General features: G+C 39.8%; 1 protein-coding gene and 1 pseudogene across 6 annotated transcripts in view; both read right to left on the bottom strand.

The window, feature by feature from the left end:
• CACNB2 (calcium voltage-gated channel auxiliary subunit beta 2) overlaps positions 1–26,264 on the bottom strand; it is a 317,634-nt gene that overhangs the window by 54,576 nt on the left and 236,794 nt on the right. The gene's annotated exons all lie outside the window — the stretch shown is intronic.
• On the bottom strand, positions 22,538–26,099 carry LOC119244729 (DNA-directed RNA polymerases I and III subunit RPAC1-like; annotated as a pseudogene).

Here is a 26,264-nt window from a genome sequence, read left to right as displayed (position 1 = left end):
GCTTCAGAATAGTTATTGACAGTCTTGGTGGGAGTTTTTAATCTGGACCTTCCTACAGACAACAAAAGAATTAAGAAAAATGGAATCCCATCATAGAATGAAAAATGTCTCCAGCACACCATGAACACAACTCTCCGTGTGGCCCTTCAGCTTTCTCCCTTCTGCCCTGTGTTGTCCCTGTGTTCCAAGAGCTGCTTCTAGCTGAAAAACAGCCAGATTTGTACCCATAATTTGCTCCTCTTCATGGAAGAAAAGCTTCCCAATGGGGTTATAGGTCAAAAAACAGGGGTACCTCCTTTGCTGGGCTCCCAAAGGCCATCTCTCTCTTGCTTGCATAAGAAAGTTTACCACTTCACGCACATTATCAAGTGGTTAGACAAACATGCCGCTTATTTTGCATTGTGTAGATATTAAATATCTTTAACAAGTTCTAGGGAACATCACAGTTGGAAATCACCCTTAAAGCAAAATTAAAATTGCAAAGGTCATAAGGATTCTGAGCTGTGGTAAAATGTTAGGGTTCTGCCTGGTGGTTCTGTGGGACAGAAGAGCATTCAATCACATTACTGAGAAGGCCTGGGCAGGACAACCTTGGCCATGTGCTGGCTGTGGAACTGAGGGTATGAAAACCTTTCTAAGTCCAGTCCCCACATCTTAAGGAGGGTGTTGTGACTCTGAAGGGTGTTGGTTCATATGTAAATTGTAGCACAGAGCCTGTCACAGGGACACACCAAATAATGGTGTCAGAGGACCCTCCCCAAGCAATCCTGAGTTCTGCCAGTCTAGGATAAAGAGTACGATTTGCTTATTTTGGGGGACCGGGGAACTGGGAGACTGATGTATGCCAGGGGAAGTATTGGTATCAGTAAACCTCTTGATGCAAAGATCAATAATTGCAATCTCATGCATAAAAAGCAGTCCATGCCTGGGCAGGCATGTCAACGTTTAGTAGACACCAGGTTACTGAATCCAACTCTGTCTGATCTTTCAAAAATCACAGGACACATCCGTGTGCTTACAGCTACCAGTGTATCTCTCTCACGATTATAAGCTGTTGGCTAAGAGGACACAAATGATACAAACAGTTGGTTTATTATTTGAGGGCAGCCTAACAATTCATACTCACTAATGGCACCTTTGCTCACGACCTGACTAAGCACCTGGCTTGCTGCCAAAGAGTGACTGTGAACTGGAGTCCACAGTCCTGAAAGTCACCCTGTCTCTCTGTCCCTGCTTCCTTGATGTGCCTGCAGGTGTCCTTCAGTCCCAATGTGTTATAATCCTGCATGCTACACGATGTTCAGATTATCTATGCTCCCCTACACCCCTTCGTGAGAGCTCCTTCCTACCAAAAAAGTCTCATATATTTTTAAAAGACCCTTTCTCTACATGAGAAACTCGAGTGAAATATCTTGAAACATAATGTTTCATCATGTGGACGATTAGAGCTAAAAGAGCTCTTAGCAAGTGAATCCAACCCTCTCATTTCAAAAATGAAAAATGAAGCCCAGCAATTCTGGGTCTCGCTCAAGGTCACAGACAGCAAGGCAGGGAGCTGCATCTGGGGCTCCCAATTCCTTGTCTAGTACTTTCTCCAATTACACCCTGACCCTGGTTCGAATTTATAAAAAATAGAATTGAAACCTCAGGAAATTATTTTTAATGTTAGATGGTAGTTTTCAGTTGCTATTTTACAGCCAGAAAAAAATAAGTATTTTTAAAAAGCATGAACAACTGAAAAGTCAATCTCCTTCCCCACTTTGACTATTTAAAGCAAGTTACGTTAATTCTCTGTGACTGTGTAACTGATAGGAGAAAGCACACATTTTTGGCATCTCTTCCTAATACACCAGTGTACCAGATGAGTATTGACTGATGGCTTTAGACACTAATAAGTCCAGAGTCTGTTCCTAGGAAAATGCTTTGCATGCGTCATTAAGGCTATTTTAGGGCTTGCTGTCTTGAATTGAATGTAAACTAGCACGGGTGATTCTGAATTTAAATGTGATTTCATTGAGGGGAGGAAAAGGCATAACATTTACTTTCGGCACTTGGATAGTGACATGTTTTGTTAAAGATGGGTGGTAAATTTATAGACTTTTATAAGATATTACTGTTATAGTTTCTTGGAATAACAACTCCAATACTGCCTTTCCAAATACTGGAAGTTAAAATGCTGCTCTCCAAAGCATGCACCTATATTCACTGCAGATATATTATACCATCGTTTGTCAAACAGAATTACCTGCGATACTCTTAAAACGTAACGGTGCTGGACCCCTACCTGAAAAAAGTATTGCACTGAATTGCCAGCGGGTGGAGCCAAAGCATGAATATTTTTTACTGATGACCTTTAAAAATGCTGGTTGACTCTCAGGCATGTCTTCAATTAAGAACCACTGATACACAGAACATCAATGCAAATTCTGTTGTATTCCTTTAACTTCTCCCCATGGTCAGGATTAGGGCAAAATCATGGAGCTGAGGGAAGAATATATTCTATAGTGGTGATGCTCAAACTAATTTTACATCAGATTTAGTGGGGTTTGTAAAACATAAAAATGACAAGTCTCACCCAAGCCTAAAAAATTGAAATTACTACCAAAAGCTGGGTTCAGATAACTGCATTTTTAACAAAATAACACAGAATAACCAGAAGCACACAAAGTTGGGGAACTAAAAATTTCTTGGAAGATTTCCTTATATAAGGCCACTTGTTTTCTTGAAAATTGAACTGAAAATAGTAAAACAAGAAGGTTATTGAGGGAATATGTCTTAGACATAATTTTAAACCAGACCTAATTTAAGCTGAGATCACTAAAGTTTTTCCATTAACTCACAAACCCCCTTTCTTGATGTTACCATTAGGTTAAAGAGTTGGATTACATCATGGAAACAAGGTAGGCAGGCAGCGTGGAAGGATGGGTTGGCTGTCAAAGAAATGAGACTTCTTATTTAAAAGTAGTTCAACTGGCCAATTAAGACAGAAAAGGAAGTGAAGCCAGGAAGGTATGTTCCCTCAAAGAAAGCGGAGCAACCTTTCAGGCACGTCTGGGATTTCAAAACAAAATGAAACACAGATGTCGGAGAATGATGCTTATGAAGGATCACACAGAGAGTCTGCAGTGACGAGGGGGGACACTGGAGTTTCACACAGGTGAGTAGAACTCAAATGTGTGCTAGTGTTAGGATGTGGATGGTGAGTGAAGAATATTAGTACAGGAACTTAGAATACACAAGACATACAGATCATTTATTACCTACATCTCTCTATTTAGACATTTCTTTTTCACATCAACTGTAAATTGAAATTTTCAAGATCCCTTCTGAGTCATAATGTTAAATGCTTTCTGGTAAATTAAGCATTATTACTTCCATGTTGCATATGAATAAAAACAGAGGGCAGGCTCCACATGGCTGTATTTGCTAGAGATCCTACTCTAACCCCTAATTCCAGCTCTACTATACTGTAATTTCTGCTCCAGTGTTAGGTCTTTGCCAAGGAGTGCTCCAGAGGAAGTGGAAAGTCCAAAGGCCTAAACCAAAGCAGTTTCAGTAAGACCAGTGGCAGCAGGAATTAATGGCTTTCTGTCTTAAAGAAAACAATACTAAGGGGCCTTCCTGGTGGCACAAGAGGTTAAGCACAGCACTGTGAAGCTGTCTGCAGCCTCTGGAGCACGAGTTCCATCCCCAGCCAGCCAGGGAGCTACCCACATGGTGCAGCAGACCTCTCCTGTCTCACCCACTGCTCTCCGCAGCAATGTATTTCAGTCACTCTGCCTCTTCCATTTCTCACTCTGTCTCTGGTGAATTTTCTCACCCCCCGCACCTCTGGCCTGTACCCCAGTGCTTGTATGCATAAATAAATAAATATTTAAAAAAGAAAACAATGCCAACAAGAATGAATTATAAGGCGCTACATATTTTAATAAATTTTTGTGAGGAAAATGATTTTCTTATATCATGTACAAATAATTCCTTAATTTTAGGGTCTTCCAGAAACACTCATTTGACAAACGTTCCAATCCTTACTGCTTTCCATTTGACCACGTTATGTTTGTGGGACTTGAATGAGCATCTACTGTAGCTTCAGAGCTCCCATTTGGAAAAAGGAAAATGGAAGCTCACATTTGACTCACACCCTTCCTGCCTTCTATGACTGTCTCCCTGATCAGATTGAGTTCCTTTAAGGGAAGATGGGGTTTCCTGTAGCTTTTTTTTTAAAAAAAGATTTATTTATGCATACAAGAACTGGGGGTACAGGCCAGAGGTGTGGGCGGTGAGAGGATTCACCAGAGGCAGAGTGGGGAGCAGAACAGGCAGATTGACTGAAAAGACACTGCTGAGGGGAGCAGCAGGAGAGGCACGAGAGGTCTGCTGCACCATATGGGTCACCTTCCTGGCCGGGGATCGAACTCATGCTGCAATAGCTGTGGATTGCTTCATAGTGCTGACGCTTAACCCCTACTGCCACCAGGGAGGCCCTCCTGTAGCTTTTTATTCTGCTAGCACTACCACCCTCTTCAACCCCTGTTCAGCAAAGATTTCAATAAGCCTCAGAATGCCTGCCACGTGCTAGACACTGAAGACATCAAGTTGAGTACAGGTGAAAATCAGTGTAATGGAATATGTGAGTTATATACACAGAGTGGACTAGAATCTGGGGAACTGTATTATTTTGGTGTGAACAAAATAAAGCAGGTCCAGAGAAGAAAGGCCAGACATAAAAATTCTGACACATATTACTATCTGCAGCCTTGCCATACTTAAGTTTATATTTAGTGGATGAAAATACATACACATGCACACATAACGTACACATATGTGCAGCAAGGGAGAAAACAGTTTTAAACACAGGAAACGAAAGTACTGAACATTCATTGGAAAAAAGCCCACAAGACCTAAGAGGCATATTCACATCAGTACTTAGCTTCCCAGGTAAATCATTGGTGCTTTACCCTCAAAGGATGCGATCTTTTCTTGAAAATCTTAACCTATTTTTATATGAAGGCATTTGTATGACTGTAGCTTTTTTTGCCCTAACACATTTTTTAAATAACCTATGTTCTTTTGTTTAGTGCAAACATCTGGCTTCCATAAATAAAGATAAAAATGCAGTCTATAAATACATGTCCAGATAACATATCCTAAGTTGAATACTTTATTTAAAATACTCATTATTCATTCATACATATTCTTGATTGCAAAGTGGATTTATAGCATGACAAGGCAAAAAATACAGAGTGCATTCTACATTTCAATTTGGGGCTATACACAAAAATATATAAAACTCAGTTCCTTAACCTCAAGATACCTGACTTCTCAGGATAAGAAAAATAGAACATTTATAAGTATAGATGTGATTAAGTAGGTTTTAATAAATCAATGGAGCAATAAAACAAGGGAGAAACTGTACCAACCATTCCATTTATTCTTAATAGCAACCAGATATTAAGTCTATGGCTATAATTAAGGTTTTATAGTGATGGTTGGCTCAAATGATGTAAATTCTGTTGAACTTGGCATATTAACAATTAACTGGCCATCTTAGGAAAATCATTAAATCTCTCAGGCTCAGTTTGCTTGAATGTAAAATACAAGTGTTAGGAATAAGCTAGTTGTAATCTCTTCTAAATAAATAATTCACTGAACCCTTCCATTCAGGGATGAGACTTGTCAGTTTGGGTGTGTTTTGGAAATTTGCCAGATGTAAGCCAAAGAATAAAATGCCTTTATATAACATTCCTCAAGGCCATAAGGTTGACGCTCATTCAAAGTATAGTGCTAAGAAGTTGGGTCACTTATTGTCCTAGCCAATAACATATTAAAAGAAGTATGTAGGATGGCATGAGAGAGGCAAAAGAACAGTGATGTGAGGGGACACGATAACTCATAGACTGATAAGGAAGAGTGAGAAAAACCAGCATATACAGTCATGATGTCCATGGTAGTGACCTTGAAGTCCCAAGGGCGATACCAAACTGTGCTTGGCACATATGATCTAGTGATCTACTCCTAGGACTCGATCCAAAGAACAAAAAAACACTAATTCAAAAGGAAACCTGCATGCCTTTGTTTATTGTAGCACTATTTACAATAGCCAAGATATGGAATCAACTTAAATGTCCCAAACAGATGACTGGATCAAGAAGATGTGGTATATGTACACAGTGGAATACTACTTTGTGGTCAAAAAGAGACTCATGACATGTGCAGCAACATGGATAGAGCTGGAAGGAATTACGCTAAGTGAAATAAGTCAGAAGAAGACAACTATGTGATGTTTTCACTTTTATGTGGAATATAGAGAAACAGAACAAAAAGTCAAACAAAAAGAGACTTGCAAGCTGGCCATAGATCAGAGGCATATGTGGGGGGAGGGGAGGTATCAAAACAGGGGAGGGGAAGAGCACAAGGGACTATGGCGATGGTTCAAGGATGATGTGGTGACAGAGCTATAGGGACTATTCCTGTGGGGAGAAACCAAATACTGTGCAAAAATGAACGATGACGTAACAAAATAATTTTTTAAAAAGGCAGGAAAACATATGCTCCCATCAAAATTTGAAACATCCTTTTATTCACAGCATCCAGGCTCATTTATCTATATTGCCAGTAGAGAACTCCTTAATCCCAAAGACATACTAATTGAGATATTCTTGTCTATCAACCTTGGCGGTATATCACCAATGGAACATTTAAAAATTCAGATGCCCAGGACTTAAGCTTAGAGATCCAGGCTTATTTTTCAGTGTGCCCCATAATATCGGTTACGAAAACATCTTAAGTACAAAACTCATTGAGGTGTTAGAATCCCAATTTTATGGGCTACTTAACTTTATGTCTTATGATCATGTGCCTGACAAAGGCCTTTGGTTTTATTGATTTTAAAATGCACAGTTGCAACCTTCCTTCAGGGTCCAACTAGTGTCTTGGGAATTAATCTATCTCTGTCTTCCTTCATGTGAGAAACACTGTTTCGGGTGCCACTAGTAATATTCTAGGTACCATATGAGACAGGAGGGATTCAAAGATGGAGGAAACACCTACAGTCTTAAGCATATTAGAGTCATTCAGAGGACAGGAACCTGGGAGTCTGATTATTCAACTTCCCAGCCAATGCAAATGGCTTCTCCCTAAGGAACTTTTCTGTCAACCTATTCCTCTTCTCAGTCCCTCCCTAGGCAGAGTTGACCAACCCTTTCTTTGAGACTCTGGCAGTTTGTTCCTAACTCTACTGAACTACCTAGGATACATTACAGTTCTTGGCATGTCTCCTTCTGCTGAGTGATAAAGACTGCAAAGTCCCATTAAAGCGAGCCTCTTACTCCCTTAGCAAATGCTAACACCCACAATGGCTGATCAAATTAAGTGGTTACAAAGGAATCTGACTTTCCTCTGCCAAAATGCCAGGATAGAACCCTCTCTATAACTTTCATATAACTAAAAAATGAACAGCCATTGTCAGAAAGCCAAATGCATTAAAAGTATAGGTAAAATAGGGCCTCCCCTGGTGGCACAGCGGTTGAGCGCTGGGCTGCCAGGCTGCCCACAGCCTCTGCAGTGCCGGTTCGTTCCCAGGCCGCCGGCGAGGGTCCCACAAAAAAAAAAAAAAAAAAAAAAGGTATAGGTAAAATAGATGAAAACAGACTCCAGTTGTCGTCGTGCTTATATGTTAAAATTCTGCTGTTATGGCTGAGTGATTTTGTATCCTCTCTGGCATTGCTGGCTTCATGCATCATAAGCAGAATTTCAGATAAGTCATCTCCAGTGTGGGGCGGTGTGACTGTATTTGTTTGTCAAGTGTTGTCACTCTTCTGCTAGGTCCAGATAAATAAAGGTTATTAAGTGCCAAAATATTCAGCAACAAAACCTTTATAAAGAAAGTACAACTATGTGCTTAGCTTTGTGAATAACAAGACTAAAAGGGAACACTGAGCTTCATTTTGTATGCATTCTGGGAAGAAGTGAACCAGGGGCCAATGTCAATGGTGTACAGCTGTGGGGAGGGGAGGACTAAAAAACTGGATCTACAAGAAGACACAGAGGGAAGATACAAGAAGTCTGCTATAGGCTAAGAAGGAGCAATGACTCTCTTATTTTCACATCTCTATATAATTCCCAGGTGATTTCTTCCACTTCCAGGGCCCCAGGTGTAACACAAGATGGATAAGTCCTATGTGTACATAACCAGTCCTGATGGTTTGGTTCTACTTGTCTATAGCCAACGGCCTGCAAGAATGCCCATTTAATCAGCACAGAGCAACATGGCCAAGGATTAAGTCATCTAGTCAAAATCTTCATATTTTCCCCATCTTGCTTAATAACACTGCATCCTGGACTCCTTCCTCCTTAGTTCTTTCCACTTTCCATTAGTTCATTATAGCATGTTGTATTTGATGGATCCTTCTCTCCAATTCATATTTCTCTGACTTGAATACAGATGCTGTCAATTTTCTCTTATTTTAGTTCTTGAACAAATTGAGAAGAGGAGCCCAGATGTGAGGTGATGGTGGCTTGGATAGTGTCGTAGTGGTAAAGCTGGGTATATTGCAGAGCTAGAAAGAACAGAACTGATGGGTGCTTTAAGCCATTATTGAGATGGGGGAGCCTGAGAGAGAAAGAGGTTGGGCAGGAGTGGTGGGCAATCAAGAACTCTGATTTGAACAAACCTGAGGTGATGTGAACAAGTGGAGATGCTATATACAAATAATTAAAAATTTAATTAAAAATTAAAATAAAAGTGGAGAGTAAAGAAGACAGGCAAGTTCTGAGTGCTGAAGAACCCTAATATTGAGAGGTTGAGTACAGAAGGAGAAGGTTGCCCCCACTTCTGCCAACACAAACAAACAAACATTGGCAAGGGATGGCCAAAGGAATGATGTTACAGAAGTCAAGAGAAGATGACATTTCAAGTTGGAGAGAGCCATCAACTCTTCTGAATGCTGGTGACAGCTTGAGTAAGATAAGACAAAGCTTATGACTTATTTGACAGCAGAGATGATTGACTGCACAGGGAATCTTGTGAGAGTTGTGGGGGCAGAGGCTGGATTGGAGAAAGGGGAGGCATCAAGAAAGGAGAGTTTAAGGGCACACCACTAACTTGAGAAAGTCTGGCTGGGAAGGGTAGCAGAGATCTGGAGCTTTAGCCAGAGGACCTGGGAATAGGATCTTCAGACTCTAGGGATGGCACCGTGCAGTGTATCACACAGATGCAGTGACCCAGCGCCCAGTACAAAGGAAAAGAGAAGATGACTGAAGGCAGGAAGTTCTTGGAATGTAAGAAACAGAACAAGAGGATTCTGTTTTAATAGGAGAAGAGGCCAAATGGCACAGATGAAGCCAGGTTGACAGATGCATGGTAGTAAGAGGACAGCATAACCAACTGAACTTGTTTTCTCAGGGAAATACGAAAGAAGTTAATAAACTAAATGAGCTAAAAATATAAGCAAAAATCTAAAAGTGAAAGAGAATAAGATATTTCAGGAGGTAGGAGAATCATCCCAGATGTTCTGAAAGTTGAATGTTTAGTAAATAGCTCTTATTTTCTATCTTATGGGTAGTGTGAGAGTTATTTCTATTTTTATACATTTTAATAAATTTGTTTTGAGAGCCTTTTGTGTCAGAATCCTTGGGCATTTTTCAGGGTTCTGGACAAAGTCTATACAAACAGGGCTGCTGGGAATCTTAAGCTATTCATTTTGGGGTGGGGAAAATAGCCAAGATGGAATACCAACTCCCCAGAACTAGATGAGTTCTGGATCATAAGGGTAGAGAGGTATCATTTTCCCAAATAAGTAAACATCTGAGATGTAAAGAAACATGAACAGCAGTCACCCATCTAGAGCTCCTGCTCTGAGGCAGCCATCTCTTACCAGATACTGAAGGAACCTGCTCTGGGGTGACAGAGGTCGGTTTGGGGGCCAATAGCATTTTCCAACCATACTATGATGCATTCCAGACTCCGACAGATGTACAATGGGGAGGGAGAGAGAGAGAGAGGGGTAGGGGGAGAGAGAGACTGTATCAAAATGCTTAAAACAAAGGACATATAGTCTGAAAATATGAATTGATTTCAATAGATTTCAATAGACACTGGATCCAAAGAGAACTAGAGAGGGAGAGTGCTATTGAATGAATGAGAAAATCAAACCCAGCAAGGGAGCAATCTGGAGAACAGTGTGTCTGTGGCAAAGGACAGAAGAGATAGGGAGGAGGCAATACCCAGTTTCCTGAGGATTGTGATCTCTGGAAACAAGGGTAAGTGAAGAAAGGATGCTGGTGTAGAGAAGTAGAACAATAAGGGAAATCTCTTTTTAGGAGATAGTTTCAAACACATTGTAATATGCCAAAAAGAAAATTCTCCCTGGAACAATTACTGAATTCAACCTTCGCACTTGCATACAGCATAACTCCTACAGGAAAAAAGGTGAATAATTTGAAATATTCCTACAGATAAAAAAGAAAAACCAGTCCTACTTAAAGATCAGAGCTATGACTACACAAATCCTGTAAAGTGATGAATTTGAAAAACCTTCCCTCAGAACTTATCCCTACCCAACCTCTGAGAGCTCACCAATGAGAGAAAGATTATATATGTGGAAATAAAGTCCAACATATTGGGCTAGAACATAATCTCTGATTTTGACAACTGGTTTTATGGTATTCTACCAAGTCACAAACAGGCCAATAAAACATGACTTAACACATACTCCTAATTTGTCCCATGCTACCCTTTTACGCCACATTATAGATTTCCATTATTTTGTTCATCACTAGAGAAAGCATGTTTGTGTGTGTGCATGCCACACACACCTACATCTTCTCTAGTATATACAAACACACACACACTCTCTTACTCACTCTCTCACAAACATGATTTTCTTAGAAGAAATTCCAAATGTTGATACTTGACTTTTAGAACATGCTAGGGAATAAGAACTAACCAATTTATTATATACATTGTCCAGAATAGTATGACTATCTTCAATTTTTAATAACATGGATAAAAATATAAGAGGGAGAAAAGAATACTTGCTATGTTTGGCAAATTTCATTCTGCATTGATAATGCCCTGGGACATCAACAAGGTAAAGAATTTTTAGCTCCTCACTGCAGCCCCAATGTGTGTCTCTGAACCCAGAAGGATTTGGTCTATCACAGCACAAAGGTGATTTGTAGGGAGGGCTCACATGGAACTATAGCAGAATGGTCCTAGCCCAGGAAAGTCAATGCCCAGTTGGATGAGCTTGGGCACCGTCCCCTTCAGAGCTGTTTCAGTCATATTGCTTCAGGAGAACTATAGCAAAAGCCATGCATGGGAAGGAGTAAATGACAAGTGGGCCAATGTCCCTGGTGCCATCAACAGAGGTCATTTTAGTATCGCAGCTATAGGTATAAATTACAGTAGCAATTCGACATCTTCTCACAAAAAGCCAGAACTACAAACTTTAAAAAAAAAGTCACATGAAAGAGAATCAATTTTCAATGCTGCCATGAGGATCAAACATTTTTTAAAAGTTTAGTAAAAGTGAACCTTAATTGCCTCTATATTAGCGTGCTTAGGTCCTGAATTCATTGGTCATTAAAAGTAGGATGATAAAAAAAGCAATAATATCTCAATTTTATTGATATTGCTACTTATGTCTGTTGTGAGTTTTTTGTCTTGGTTGGAATATTTCTTAAAATTCGGCTTATTCATTTCACCCTAAGGTGAAAGGAAATCTATGGAAGAGTTTCCAGATGATATAATTAAAAATTATTCCTTTGTGTGCCTTCAATATTTAGTTTCTACTGAAAGCAATAAACAAAATAAAGTCCCCATCTTCAAGGAATTTACACCTCTTAGAATTAAAATAAGTGGAGACTCATTACATGCAATAAGTAAAATAAACAATAAAACATGAAAGTGAATTGGAACAAAGTTTTCACATGTTTTTTAGACTTAGTATCTGATTTGCCAATTTGATTTCCAGTTGGGAGCTGAATATTTCTATTTTAACTTGCTCCTGCATGGGTGAATATGTGGCCAAACACCTTAATAGATTTTATTGTTTATTTTCAAACTGGATGTTTGCTCAGCTTAAAATACTTGCATGCATTTAAAAGGAATGTTTTGTAAAAAAGCCAATATTACAACAGAATTGGTAAAGTTGGTCCTTCTCTGCATCACACTAAAATATTTGAAAAATAATTTGCTGACTTAATGACATACATTTGTAGTCCAAAACTGATAATTATCTAAGACAACTTGCCATTTGGAGAACAAATATCCTATAAAGAATTAGCTGATTTTTACATTTAGTTCCCCAAACTTTGTTTCCTAGTTTTCTTTTACTTTAAAACAATTTTTTGCAATTTTTTCTATTGTGGTAATAATATATATAACATAAAATTTACCAATTTAAGATTTATTAAGTATACATGTTATTGAGCAACCCTCACCACTGTCCATCTCCGGAACTTTTTCAAGTTCTCCAACTGAATCTGTGACCATTAAAATTGCCTCCCCATTTCCTCTTCCCTGATTTTTACAGCCTATGTAAAAATTGCTAAAAAAATAAAGGTCACTCTTTTGCCAGGGGGAGCTAACATATCCTTGAAAAGTACTAGTATCCAGCAGCTTCTTGAACTGCGGCATTGCAGCAATGGACTATGGTGGTTGAAGATGGGTGTTGTGGTGGAGAAGAGCTACAGGGGTGCACAAGGGAAGGGGAGGTTCCTGTACTCTCAAAATACAATGATGTAAGCCAACATTAAATCAATTAAAAAATAAAAGCAAAAATAAGATGAATTTCTATAATTAAAAAAAAGAGCCATTACAATATGTAGGAGGAGCTTGATTTATGTAAGGTAAAAAGCGCAAGTTTTCTGAATATACTGAGTTTCCTTTAGAAGTTCTTGGTGGTCTATTTGCACACCCACATTCTCTGAAACATCATTCACAATATGAAAATGGAAACAGCCTACGTCCACTGATGGATGCATGCATAAATAAAATATTGTACATACACACCGTGGAACATTATTCAGGTTTTTTTTTTTTTCCTCATTCAGTTTTAGAAAGGATTTCCACCACAGGCTCCAACACGGATGAACCTTGAAAAATTATGCCAAGTGAATAAGCTGGTCACAAAAGGGCAAATATTGTACAATTCCATTTATATGAGCTACCGAGAGTAGTAAAATTCAGGGACAGAAAACAAGAAGGGCAGTTGCCAGCGGCTGGTGGGAAGAGGAAACTGGGAGTCAGTTTCAATGGTTCTGGTTTCAGGTGGAGAACATGAGTAAGTTCTGGAGAAGGACAGTGATGATGGCTGCTCAACAATGTGGACCTACCTAGTGACACAGCAAGGTAAGCTTTAAAATGGTAAATTTTATGTTATATATATAATATATATTAATATATAATTTATATATATATTATATATTATATATATTATAAAAGAAAAAATGGGGAAAAATTCCCTATCAATGTATGAAAATTAAAAAAATCTTGAAGGTGGATCATCTTAAAAATAATCCATAAACTTGTTAAATAAGGGGGAAATTGCCTTAAGGGACAAATTCTGTGTCTATCTGTTCATCCAAACACTAGTCATCCTCCAATATTTTTTCTCATTTGTTAGTTAATTGCTCAAGTAACAAATGAAATGCATATACTATCCATTTATTTAGTGCAGTCATATCACATGTATATTCTGTGTCAAAGCAGATAGTAGCAAGTCATCTTCAGGGTGGGAACACTGGTAGGATATAAAGACATCCTAATCCTTAAATGATATCACAAAATAATTTACATACTGTCAAAGGGAGAGTGAAATAAGAGGAACAAACTTATACCCAGGCATTGCTAGAATTCAGAGAAAGCAATGAGCCCTTGTTTTAAAGTTAGCATTAAAAGGAGTAATTATGTATTTAAGTCATGATCTAAGTATTTATCAATAGAATGTCATTAATAGAAGACAGAGATTAGGGGCACTGCAGGAAAGAAAGAACAGTAGCAAGGCCATGTGCATATAATAGGGGAGAAACTGGGAACAGCTGAAGGGGACAGGCATTCAGGAAAAAGACTGAATCCTGGAGTTTTGTTTGGAAAGAAAAATGAAAAAAAGAAGGTTGGAGAGTAATATGTAGGTGAGCAAGTAAAGGAGTTTAACACTCTGCAGGCAATATGGATTGGCAGGAAGTTTTTCAAGGGGGATGCATTACAAATGTGATATTTTATATTAATGTGTCAAGAAAGTGAAGATGACATTAAATAGATGAGGAAGAATAATTGGCAACAAGGAGGCTGGTTAAGTGGGAAATGGAATCAAAGTAAAGCATATATATGTCTGTAAAACCAGGAACTATCTTGTCTTTTGTGTTACTGTAATAACTACCCTTGATAAAAATAGGAACATCAGCTTTAAAGGAACTAAATGTCACCTCACTGAGCATCCTTCATGGACCATCAAGCTAAGTCATGCCTCATTTCACTGCACATCAGTAAAGTTCAATCCTACTTGGCTCATGAAAAAAAATTCTGCTAAAAGTATAGAATTAGAAGCCCACCAGTTTGGGGGAGGTTTTGCCTTTATTATAATACTGAAGTATTATAATCCTGAAGCAGAATTTTACAGTTGCAAAATAACAGCTAAAATATAGATGGGGCCTACAGAGTCAAACCATTTAATAAAGCTTATGGCTTTAACCTTCTAAAAATTCCTGAAAGGTAATCTAGGTGAGAGTGTTTGCCCTTGGGATAACTTTCATGATTAATAAAACAAAAAAAACCCTCACCTTCATTCCCACATAATTCCACGCACATTTGACCTTTGAAGGGGCAGCCATTTGGTATTTACTTGCGTTAGTGAATTCAGCTCCAGCAATAGTGATAGCAAGATGAAAATGAGATTATCCACCAATTTTGGAAGTGTTTTCTTCTTTTTTCCCCCAAAGATTTATTTATTTGTGCATACAAGAACCAGGGTATAGGCCAGAGGTGTGGGGTGTGTGAGAAGATTCAGCAGAGACAGTGGGGAGCAGAACAGGCGAATCTACTGAAATACACTGCTGAGGGGAGCAGCGGGCAAGACAGGAGAGGTCTGCTGCGCCATGTGGGTTATCTCCCTGGCCAGAGATCGAACTCATGAAGCAGTGGCTGGTGACAGCTTGATAGCACTGAGTCTTTAACCCCTGCACCACCAAGGAGGCCCTGGAAGTGTTTCCTTATATCCATGAACTTTAAACACAGCTCTATTACCCCTAATTCTTCCAAGTAACTTGATCAGCACCCATTTACCTAATAATTTAGCTACAATTTCTAATTTATCTCTTAGGCAACACCTTTTTACTAAGTCATCTTCCCAATATATCACCAAGTGCTCTCACAATCAACCAGCCCCCACATGTTCCTTTCTGAACTGTGCAATGATTACTGTGCATTTGTCTGTCACATTTTCCCTAAAAATACAAGTTCCTCTGATGCATCTTTCAATGTTCTTTATGGAGGCAGGTGCTGCATCACACACTTAGGATTTTGAAGGTGACTTTTCACTCAAACAAGCACATTTATCACATTAAAAATATATAATTTCATCTCTTCGCCCCCCCATGGATAAAAACCACTTTAAAAAAAGTACACAGTTCATTTGGCATTTAAAGAACAAGTACTATAAAGACACATCAAGTGCATTTTCTTCAAAACATAGTCCTATAATTTTACCCCAAAGGGAACCAAAAAATTTTTGTTCTTAGAAGGTAAAAGAAACTTATTCATATTATGTACATGCTTCTACCTCTATAGAATACATAACCAGATATAAATATTCTTTTACTATAAAATATCATTGGGAGAAAAATGTTTAGAAAAGACTCCTCTCCTGTCTCGCCCGCTGCTCCTCAGCAGTGTATTTCAGTCAATCTGCCTGTTCTGCTCCCCACTCTGTCTCTGGTGAATCCTTTCAACCCCCACACCTCTGGCCTGTACCCCAGAACTTGTATGCAAACATAAATAAGTCTTTAAAAAAAAAAAGGAAAAAGAAAGAAAATGATCACCTGTAATCCAGAAGAGGTTTTCTTTCCAGACCTGACCATGCTGGTTCCCTGATTCTGGACTTCCAACTTTCAAAACTGTGAGAAATAAATTTCTGCAATCTATAAACCACCAATCTATCATTTTCTGTTATAGCATCCCAGACTAAGACAAAGGGGTTGGTATTGCAGCATTAGAAAAGGGGGCCAGGAGGCAGGAGGGGAAAGCAGAAGTCATCAGATGTGAGGTCAAACCACCTCTCTTGCCCTTGGCAATCTGAATTTATACAGGTGTTAAAATGAGATGAAAACCACAATAAATTATGAAGAACATATAATAGTACAATAAATTGAGCCCTATCAGGACGTAGACTCTGACATCATGATCCAGCATTCAGTCTGAAACATACATGCCTTCAAAGTTACATGCAGTGGCCATGCAGGGTTCCCATAGTGTCTGTATTTGTAGTGCTAATACACTCTGGGCCATCAGTGACTGAGAAGCAAAAATATTTTCCTGCCAGACAGCTATGACAAGGGAAAATATATGGTTGCAGGGCCCACAAGGTGAAGAGGTCTTACTTGTGAAAAGCTTCCCTTATCTGTGGGGCAAGAGTAACAAATAAAATCATCCAAGATTTACTGAGGAGTGAAATATGTTTTAGTGAAAGAGCACTGTTCTAAAGTCATTTAGTTTCTTAATATATAACAAATCAAGAAAATGTCACATTGCACAAATTCCGTGACAATCCAGTTTAGAGCAGTGCTAAATTGACACGACAGATTGGACGTATGTTGACGACAGAAACACTCCGCCCATGACTGCAATGTCTGCACCGAAATTTGAAATGAAGCTTTGGGCATGTGGGAGCGCTTAGATCATCTGGTCTAGTAATCTTAGATCCACTAAGATGATTCTAAACCTCTGCTTAGAATTGTAACTGGAAACTTCACGTTAAACTACTCAGAAGGCTGCCTTAATTTTTATGCCTGCATTAGGCAGGTTGCAAGGAGAAATCCATGGAGGATTCAAATGTTTCCAAATCCTCCTCCTCCTTCAAATCACTGCCCTACACAAATACCCTCCCACCCCCCCAATCTAATCCAGGATACAAGCTGCTTCTTCACTTCCGTAGCTTTTTAAAGTCACACTTATGGTTAAACCGCAAAATCTGCCATCAATTCCCTGATTATGTGCTACAACATAAAATATCAGTAGTAATTCCCAATCTCTTTATTGAAAAAGGAAACTGGCACATGCAAAGGTCATTCTTGCATGATCTCCCTCCCTGCCGTTCATGCTGAATTGCTTTCTTAACAGAAAAGGGGGGCACCTAGTTTTTAGGGTATCCATGCACATTCTATCTTCAGTTGCCACCCTGGGTGAACTATCTCATCACATTTTTCACCACACTCTTTACTTATTCTTTCTCTTTTAGGTGATAAAGTCAAATGCACAAAAAAAAAAAAGAAAAGAAAAACCTAGCAAGGAAATGAGAAAACTGCTTGCTTTAAAGATGCTTTTAGTCATGCTGAATGTGTGGGCCTGGGGTAGTAGGAAGGGTTTCTTCAATTCAATCCTTGTTTGATTTAGTAAATAGTGTACTTTTATTTTTTAAAATACAGCAGTAAAGAGAAATATAGTGCTTAAGTATTTAATAAATCATTCATTCTTGAAGATTGTTGGAATTGTGCACTGACAGTACGATTTGGGGCTTTGCAGACTTTTTCATTAAGATTTAGACAGACCCAAACAGACAAAGATAACACAAATTCTACAGTCAACAGAATTAGTGTCATGTTGATGAAATGCTGTCCTGCTTTAAGCTGCCCTCCCTGCATCTTCCATTCTGGGGTGAATGTGGCCGAGGGCTGTCAGGGCTCTCGGTCTGCAGTCTCCCCACTTCCCTTTGCTGTGTCCTATTCTTGTTCCAAACCCTGGTGCTGAAGGACAGCCCCACTGAGGTCTCCTTTCTCTACTCTTTAACTGGCCTGTGCCTGCCAATCATGTCTAGGAAACAGACGTTCTGGAACAACCCCATAAAATGGAGTGTGTCCTGGGATGCACCCTAAAGCAAGCCTCTAGGGCTGGCATCTCTTCAGTAGGGCATTGGCTCCTGGAGAAGGGACTTGGAAGAAGGATGATGGAAAGTCAAATAGTCTCAGTAAGAGTCTATCAAGCTTCCCATACACTACAGGATTCAGTTCCTGGCTGCATCAGTTACTAATTGTGTGAAATTGACAAATTACTTAAATTTTCGTTACTTCATTTGTTCAACTATAAAATGGGATAACAGCACCATCAAGACCTCACTGGGTCCTTATGAGCAGGAAAGTAGTTGATGCAGGAGAAGTGTTCTGTAGATATTTTCTGTTCACAACAGACTCCCTTCTTACTATGCCTTCGCTGAAACAGTAACTCAGCCTGAGCATATCAATTTCCTCATGACTTTCTGCAGAGGAGTTTTAATCTCCTGTTTTTTTTTAACTTAAGAAATTTGGTGTGGTCTCTGCTGCCCCTAATATAATTTCCAGACCATGGGACACCCCCAGCCCCAATCATGGCCTATGTCATATAAGGGCCATTCCATCTACCTATATCCACACTATAGGACCAGGATATGCCAACCCTAAAAACACCATAATGCCACAGGATTCTTCTGAGCTGCAGACAAGTGAGAATAAACAGATGCAGAGAAATGACATCCTGGGGCTTCTCCTGAGTGAGTAAACTTAGCAGCTTTTGAGAAAATGGAGACTGCTATAAATCTCCTCTCCTGGGATGTTTTATTGCCATGAAGATGATGAATATAATCTGCATAATCATAACCTCGGTGTCCAGAGAGACATCTTTCTGGATTCTAGTACATAGCTCTCCAATTCCAGTGGCTGGCATATCTCACCCAGCTGACTTTAAAATTCTATGTGCCTTTATCCACTCTTTCTTCTTTCACTTCTGGTCATTTGCTGCCAACTATGTGTCTTTTCTCTTTTCCAAGACTCACCTTCCACCTGCAACCTGAACTCTATATCCTCTCTTCTCTAGAGCAAAGCTTCTCAAATTGTGGTCTCCAGGGGCCTCCCCAGTGGTGCAGCGGGTTGAGTGAAGCACTATGAAGCTGTTCGCGGCCTCTGCAGTGCCGCTTCGATTCCCAGCCGGCCAGGGAGATTCGCACATAGTGTGGCAGACCTCTCCTGTCTCGCCCACTGCTCCCCTCAGCAGTGTACTTCGGTCCTTCTGCCTGTTCTGCTCCCTGCTCTGGCTCTGGTGAATTCTCTCACCCTCCCGTGCCTCTGGCTTATACCCCAGTGCTTGTGTAAATAAATAAATCTTTAAAAAAAAATGTGGTCCCCAGATCAGCAGCAACAGCATCACAAAGGAACTTGCTGGAAATACCAGTTTTTGGTCTCCACTCCAGATGCACTGAACCAGAAACTCTGGAGGTGGGTTGAGCAGTCTGTGTATTAACAAGCCCTCCAGGGGACTGTGATGCAGGCCAAAATTTAAGAACTTCTATCCTAGGGAATTTAGTAGTAAAACCAAGAATCCCCATACCCTAATTACTCCTTCTTTTATGTGACACCTTTTCATTTACTTAATTATATTCAGATCTCCCATATCTTTAAGGAAGGAAAGAAAAATCTGAATCCTGCCGTCCTATAAACTTCCACTACCAAGATTCCTTAAACAGGGCTTCCATCCTTACTGCAATCTATTAAAAACACTCTTTCTAAGGCCAGTGATAGCCTCTTATTTTCTAAACTTTAAAGCTCACCTGCCCCCTCAATCTCTCTGCAGCATTTGACACTACTGAATACTTCCTTAGCCGTAAAAAGCTTATCCTAATTTTCTAAAAAAGCAAGACTCCAATTCCTCTTCTCTCTACCCTTTATCAGCTTCTTTTTCTTGTTCGCTGGAAAATATCTCTTCCAACATTCTCTCTTTCCTACTGATCTCATCTTTATTTATTCAGTTATCACTTCTAGCTAATAACTCCAAATTTATCTTCCTATCTAAACCTCTCATTTTATCTGTAGTAAAACATGAAAGCTTCTAGAAGCTTCTAACTCCATGGTCTAAGGTAAAGTTTAACACATTCCAAAGTTAACTTATCATCTCTGGTCCCAACCAAATTTGAATTTCAATTTCCCAGTTTTTATTAATTATACCAGCATTCTCCAAGTGAGTGCAGCATATACCAAAATAATGCTCCGGAACGGCTAGGTTCTTTACAACTTCATTTTCAAAAAATGGTATTTCTATGGTTAAATCAGTTCAGGAAGGAGGACACCACCATCTTCTGGGAGACATACAGTGCATATGAGCATATTTATCTCTGAGAATTCCTGCACATTGAAAACAACAGATGCAATCACAAGTTGATTAGAGCAAGGCCTCAATATTTAGTAGTACTAACTAAGTCACTCAGAACATTAGGGAATGTTAGCTTTATCATCAACCTCATCTCTTGCTTCTTATATTCAGTTATTTACCCAGCCTGGTTGATTCTTCCAAGCAGATGGCCAGCCCTCTGGTCACCTCCCTACATCAGATCTTTGCTACCTGTTGCCCAAGTATTGCAACTCATCATTTTACTTTTATTCCCTTGAACATTAAATCCAGTTTAATTGTGAAGCCAGATGCTATTGCTTAAAGTATAGCTCAGATAATTTTACTCCGTTTCAAAATTTTCACTAAATACAAGAATAAATGTTATTATGCAGAAGGATACATTCATGGTCCTATCTAGCCCAGATTAACTACTGCTTGCCTTCTCTTCCCTCCCCCTTCTTTCTGTACCCAAAGTTTCATCTAAAATGGACCTTGACCCTCACCTGTCCTCTCATGCTCTGGTTCATACCGTTCTCTTGCTTCAGCATGAAAAGTCCTTCAATAACATCACAACCTCTCAAAGCTTACCTGTTCTCCACAGCTCAGCAACAATACTACCACATCTGGGAAACTTCCTCTGCCCTACTCATAAATTGTCACTGCTTGTTTTGAAATCCATAGCACCGGGTTCATCGAACTTGTTATATCTGTTCTTCTATCTTTAGAACATGGCAAGGCACAGACATGAACTGTCTTATACATTTTTAGCTCTCCAGCTATACCTAGTGCAGGGTCTTGTTCAGGGTACACTAGAAATAACTTGGATAATGAGTAAGTATCAAAGTACACTCACCTGTGTGTAGAAAGGAAACTAATGCTCCTACATTTAGAACCAATGACATTGGAAACTCCTTTACCAAAATGTGCCCTATACATGTGTGATGGAAAAGAAAATTCCCCATGTTCTTCTTTAAAGAGCAAGCGTCTTTTAAATACTAAGTGCTATAATTTTGTTAAATTGATGCTCTGTTGGAAGCTCTAAACACCATAGTTCAAGATAAACTATCAGACATGTAATTTGCACCAGGTGCCAGCTGCTAGACAATGTTCCCACTTGTTCCCAAGAGGTGTGTTTAATTTGTCAACAAAACTTTAATACCAAAATGAAAAAAAAAAAAAAACCCAGCAAAATGTTAACGTATTATTACCAAAAATGTAATGGGAAGCAAAACATAAAAATTGATTCCTCCATCTACCTTCATTACGTTAACCACTTCTGATAAGGAAAAACAAGGATGAGGATGAATTCATCTCGTCGTATAACAAACCATCCACAAATTATTGGGTAAAAGCAAAACCAAAAACTTGGAATTACTAGCTCACCAACAGTTCACCTCTCCAGGGTAATACCACTGAAAAAGTAAAATTAGTAAAATTGGAGATAATAAGTCCAAGAATGTCTATTCTTGTTTGTTTCTCATTATATCATTGTTTACTCTGTTCCCTCAATCTACAACTCTATAACTCTATATGATACGATCTCTCACTGATACTTCACCCTGTATATTTGTTTTATCTCCTAGTCATATGTACACACACACACACACAAATCCTATGTATGAAAGGTGGGAAGAAAAGGAAACTAATATTTACTGACTTCTCACAATCACCTCTGTCAAGTGTTATTATTTTTCAAATTCCAAAAATCTACTCTATCACAAAAGTGTAGGTTAGGTACACAGATGGACACTAAACAAATGAGTTAAAGTCTTGCTTACTTATTTACTAATGGTATGACCTTGAGCAAGTTAATTGACAGCCCCTCTCTATAAAGCTGTAATAATACTATTGATAGTACCTATTTCCTGGAGGTGTTACAATTATTATCTAAAATATATCTAAAGTACTTAGAACAATGTTCAGCAATTGTATGATCTCTATATAGATATTTGCTTAATGGGAAATAAAAAAATAAAAATACTGAAATACTAAAACTATAACATATCTTTATAAAAAGAAACTTTTATAATAGATGTACTAAAATTCTAAGTTCTAAAGCACTTAGTACAATCATCAGCAATTGTAAGATGTTTACATAAGTATTTGTTGAGTAATAAGGGGGAATATGAATACAGAAAATACCACTGATTCAGTAACTAAAGTAAACACAACTAAATAAGTGCTAGAGTCCAGATGATTAAGTTTTTATTTTCCTCCAAATTTCTCAACTTTCTATATTCAAATCCAGGTCCTTCTGGCTCTTTTCTCTCTGCTGCTCTCAGTGGAAAGCACTGGTTCTAAACAAATTGAAGACAAATAATACACGAGACCAAGGTCACCATCCTCTGAGGGGAAATCTGTTATCGGTTGAATTGTGTCCCTCTATATCCACATATTGAAGTCCTAATCTCCCGAACCTCAGAAGAAGACCACATTTGGAGGTAGTCTTTTTTTTTTTAAAGGTTTATTTATGCATACAAGAACTGGGGCACAGGCCAGAGGGTTTTTTTTTTGTGTGTGGGGTGGGGGGTGAGAAGATTCACCAAAGACAGAGCGGGGAACAGAACAGGCAGATTGACTGAAATACACTGCTGAGGGGAGCAGCAGACAAGTCAGAAGAGGTCTGCTGCACCATATGGGTAGCTCCCTGGCCCGGGATCGAACTTGTGCTGCAGTGGTTGCGGTGAGCTTCATAGGTTGCGTCTTAACTCCTTGCGCCACCAGGGAGGGCCTGGAGGTGGTCTTTAGAGAGGGAATCAAGTTAAAATGAGGTCAACAGGGTGTGCCCTGATCCAATCTGACCAGTGTTATAACAAAAGGGGAAAATCCGAAATACACGCAGAAAGCAAGTTCCATGAAGAGACACAGGGAGAAAATGGCCATCTACATGCCAAAGAGAGAGGCCAAGAATGTAGCCTCTCACAAACCCTGGAAGGAACCACTAGTGTGTAGAACTTCATTGTGGCAGTTCCTGACCAACAATCCGATGCCCCTCAAAAGAACCTTTGATGCAGCTCTCAGAAGTATGTGTCAGGTTGTGCTTTCTAGCTGTTTGTGGTCATAGGTAGTACGAGTTTGCTAGAGCTGCAAAACAAAATACCACAGATGGCTTAAACAACAAAAATTTATTTTCTCAGAGTCCTGGAGGCTGGAAGTCCAAGATCCAGATGTCAGCAGATCTGATTTCTTCTGCGGCCTCTCTCTTTAGATCACTGACGACAACCTTCTCAGTGTGTCCCAAGTGGTCGCCCCAAAGTCTGTGTCCTAATTTCTCTGTTATTTGACTTGGATGTGAAAGTTTTATAAAGGCATTACAGTTACATTTTGTAGCACATTTAACAAAATATGATGACTAAAAACGAAGCTTCAGTTGTCCCAGAAAACTCGGGATTCCTGGTCACACCGCCCTCTCTGTAGCGCAATCCTGCACGGGCAATTCAGGACCCAAAATCTTCAGCTTGCTTCAGGAGCATCCAAGCCCAGCCTGCCAAAAGGTTAGGAGCAAACTTATGTCTGTCTAGCCTACATCTAGTCCATCCAAGAACCACTAGTGCTTCCCCATCAGCACATGGATGGCTTCGCTTAACCACATATCTGATGGTGACATCTCTGCTGACTTGACAGGAAGCTGTAATAGTCCCAAAACAGAGCCAGCCATATATCCCTCTCTATCTCTTCATTTTCAAAAATTTTCCTGCTGAAGGCATCTAGCCAGGGATTGACAACTGACCACCTTTTTAACCTTGGACTTCCTGCACCTCAGCTACACCAGGTGAGATGCACTGACTCAGTTCCTCAGATGTCTCACCTACTTCAACAGATTCAAGCAGGGTGATACCTAGCAAGATCCACTAACACTATGTTGCCACACGTGGAAACCTGGCATAGTCTTTGGCAATTCCCTGGACACAGTTCATGAGTGGATCAATCTCCTGGCCAGGTCACAACTGAACAATGAGGATATCATCATGTACATGTTGGATAGTGCCCTCTGCGAAGACGTCGGCGGGTTCCCCTAGGAGACCCATGTCATGTGTGTGGTATATACAATCTGTGGTTCACATGGAGTTTATTGGGGTCAGAAGAACCTTTAGCATCCTGGGATTTCGGAGAGCACTTGACTTGTAGCTGAAATTTTAAGTTCTCTTTCTTCATCTTCTTGGTTCCAATACTCAAAATGATGGGAATCTGTATGAACAGGAATGAGTCCCAACCAATGAGCAAGTACCTCATCCTCAACAAGAGATTGTTGTACACCAGCACTTTCTGCACAATCAGAGTTGGCACCTCAGTTAATAGAATGTATGGAACAGCACTGCCAATGGCAGACCCCACTTCTACCATGTGAAATGCCACTGAATTTTCCTCCATGTGTGCCATGTCCATACGGAAATTCTTCCCAAAGTGGTCCTGGTCTTAGGGATCACTGGGGCTGGAACAGTCACTGGAAAAGTGGGCTGTACGAACACTGCACATCTGAAACTCCCCTAGAACCATAAGGCTCTGCATTCTGTTGCCACCTAGGATGCTGCCATCTTCAAACACCTTGTCTCCTCTTTATAAGGACACCAGTCACCTCATTTTAATTTAATTATCTCTTTAAGGGCCCTGTCACCAAATACTGTCACTTCTGAGATATATTTTGAGACTAGGACTTCAACATTATGAATCTCGAGGGAGACACATTTCAGCCTAGAACACAAGTTATGGGTATATTCTGAAGTTTAAGAGATAAAGGAGTCATTTCCTAGTTTAGACAATTTTACTGCAAGGCCTCTGAGTGAAATGCTAAGTAATTTAACTGCTAAGTAATCTAAAACATTTTTCTTTGAAGCCATATTTTAAAGTAGAAAGTAAAATTTATATGAGTTTTAAAAATAAAACATATTCTTTCAGCAGACCTACTCCCGAAGCAACTCTGCTTGGCTCTGCGCATCCTATGAATGAGATTGACGAGTTGCAGAGTAAAGGGATGGGATTGTCAAGGGCACTCAGGGTAATGAAGAGGAACCATTTTTCCAGGGTCTGGTCAAATGAAGCGCAAACATGAGCTGAATCATCTGGTTAGGTCCCTACACCCAGATGGGGAACAGAACACTCTCTTCTATTATTATATGGAATGGCCCCGGAAGGATAAATAGAATCTTCCTCCTCAGGAAAGCAGTATTTGCTCAAATTAGTTGATGCCCATTAATACTACCCGGCAAGTTGGGTCTACTACTTCCCCATAGATGCTCAGGAAACAGAACAAAATAACAGCAAAGCCCGGTGAAGCACAATGCAATAGAAAGGCTCCTTGGTGCTTCCACTGACCCTGCATGAAGTTCCCCTGCTGTCAGAAGCTTTAGGGGTGTGGGGTGGGAGATCACACAGTCTACCTGACAATGAGCCTTAGAGATTCCAAATAAATTGTTGGCTGTCACCATCACTGATCATGTTGTAGGAGTAGAGAACTAGCTGGCTAGGGAGCTGGCCTGCAAAAGCTGGCTGCAAGCTGGCTGGCAAAGGCTGTTTGGAAGATAGCAGCCTGAGGCTGGGTGCTTGAGGAAGCAGAAAGCTGACAGACAAAGGTTGCTAGCCACTGAGCTAGTTAGCAGGCAGAGGCTGGTAATCACAAAAGGCATAGAGGAGTACACAGTAGCTTGCGGTGGCTTCACAAGACTTCTAGGTGGCAAGTGGGGCAAGAAGGCAAAGCGGGGGGGGGGGGGGCTAGTGGTAAAGCACCAGAATGGGGAAAGACCCCATGAGAGATTATAAAAGTGAACCTACCCCCAACAGTAATGGGCTCCCTTGAACCCCCTCCTGTTGTCAGGAGTCTCTCTTGCAATAAACCTGAGCTTGCTAATCTTCAGTCCAGTGTGTCTGCGATTATTTTGATGATTATTCCCCAGTTGCTTGAATACAAAAACCTACT

Source organism: Talpa occidentalis, unplaced genomic scaffold, assembly GCF_014898055.3.
Source record: "Talpa occidentalis isolate TD23 unplaced genomic scaffold, MPIMG_talOcc4v2.1 talOcc4.14, whole genome shotgun sequence".
Classification (NCBI taxonomy): Eukaryota; Metazoa; Chordata; class Mammalia; order Eulipotyphla; family Talpidae; genus Talpa; species Talpa occidentalis.
Note: the sequence above shows the minus strand (reverse complement) of the source record. Positions and strands in the feature narration are given on the sequence as shown.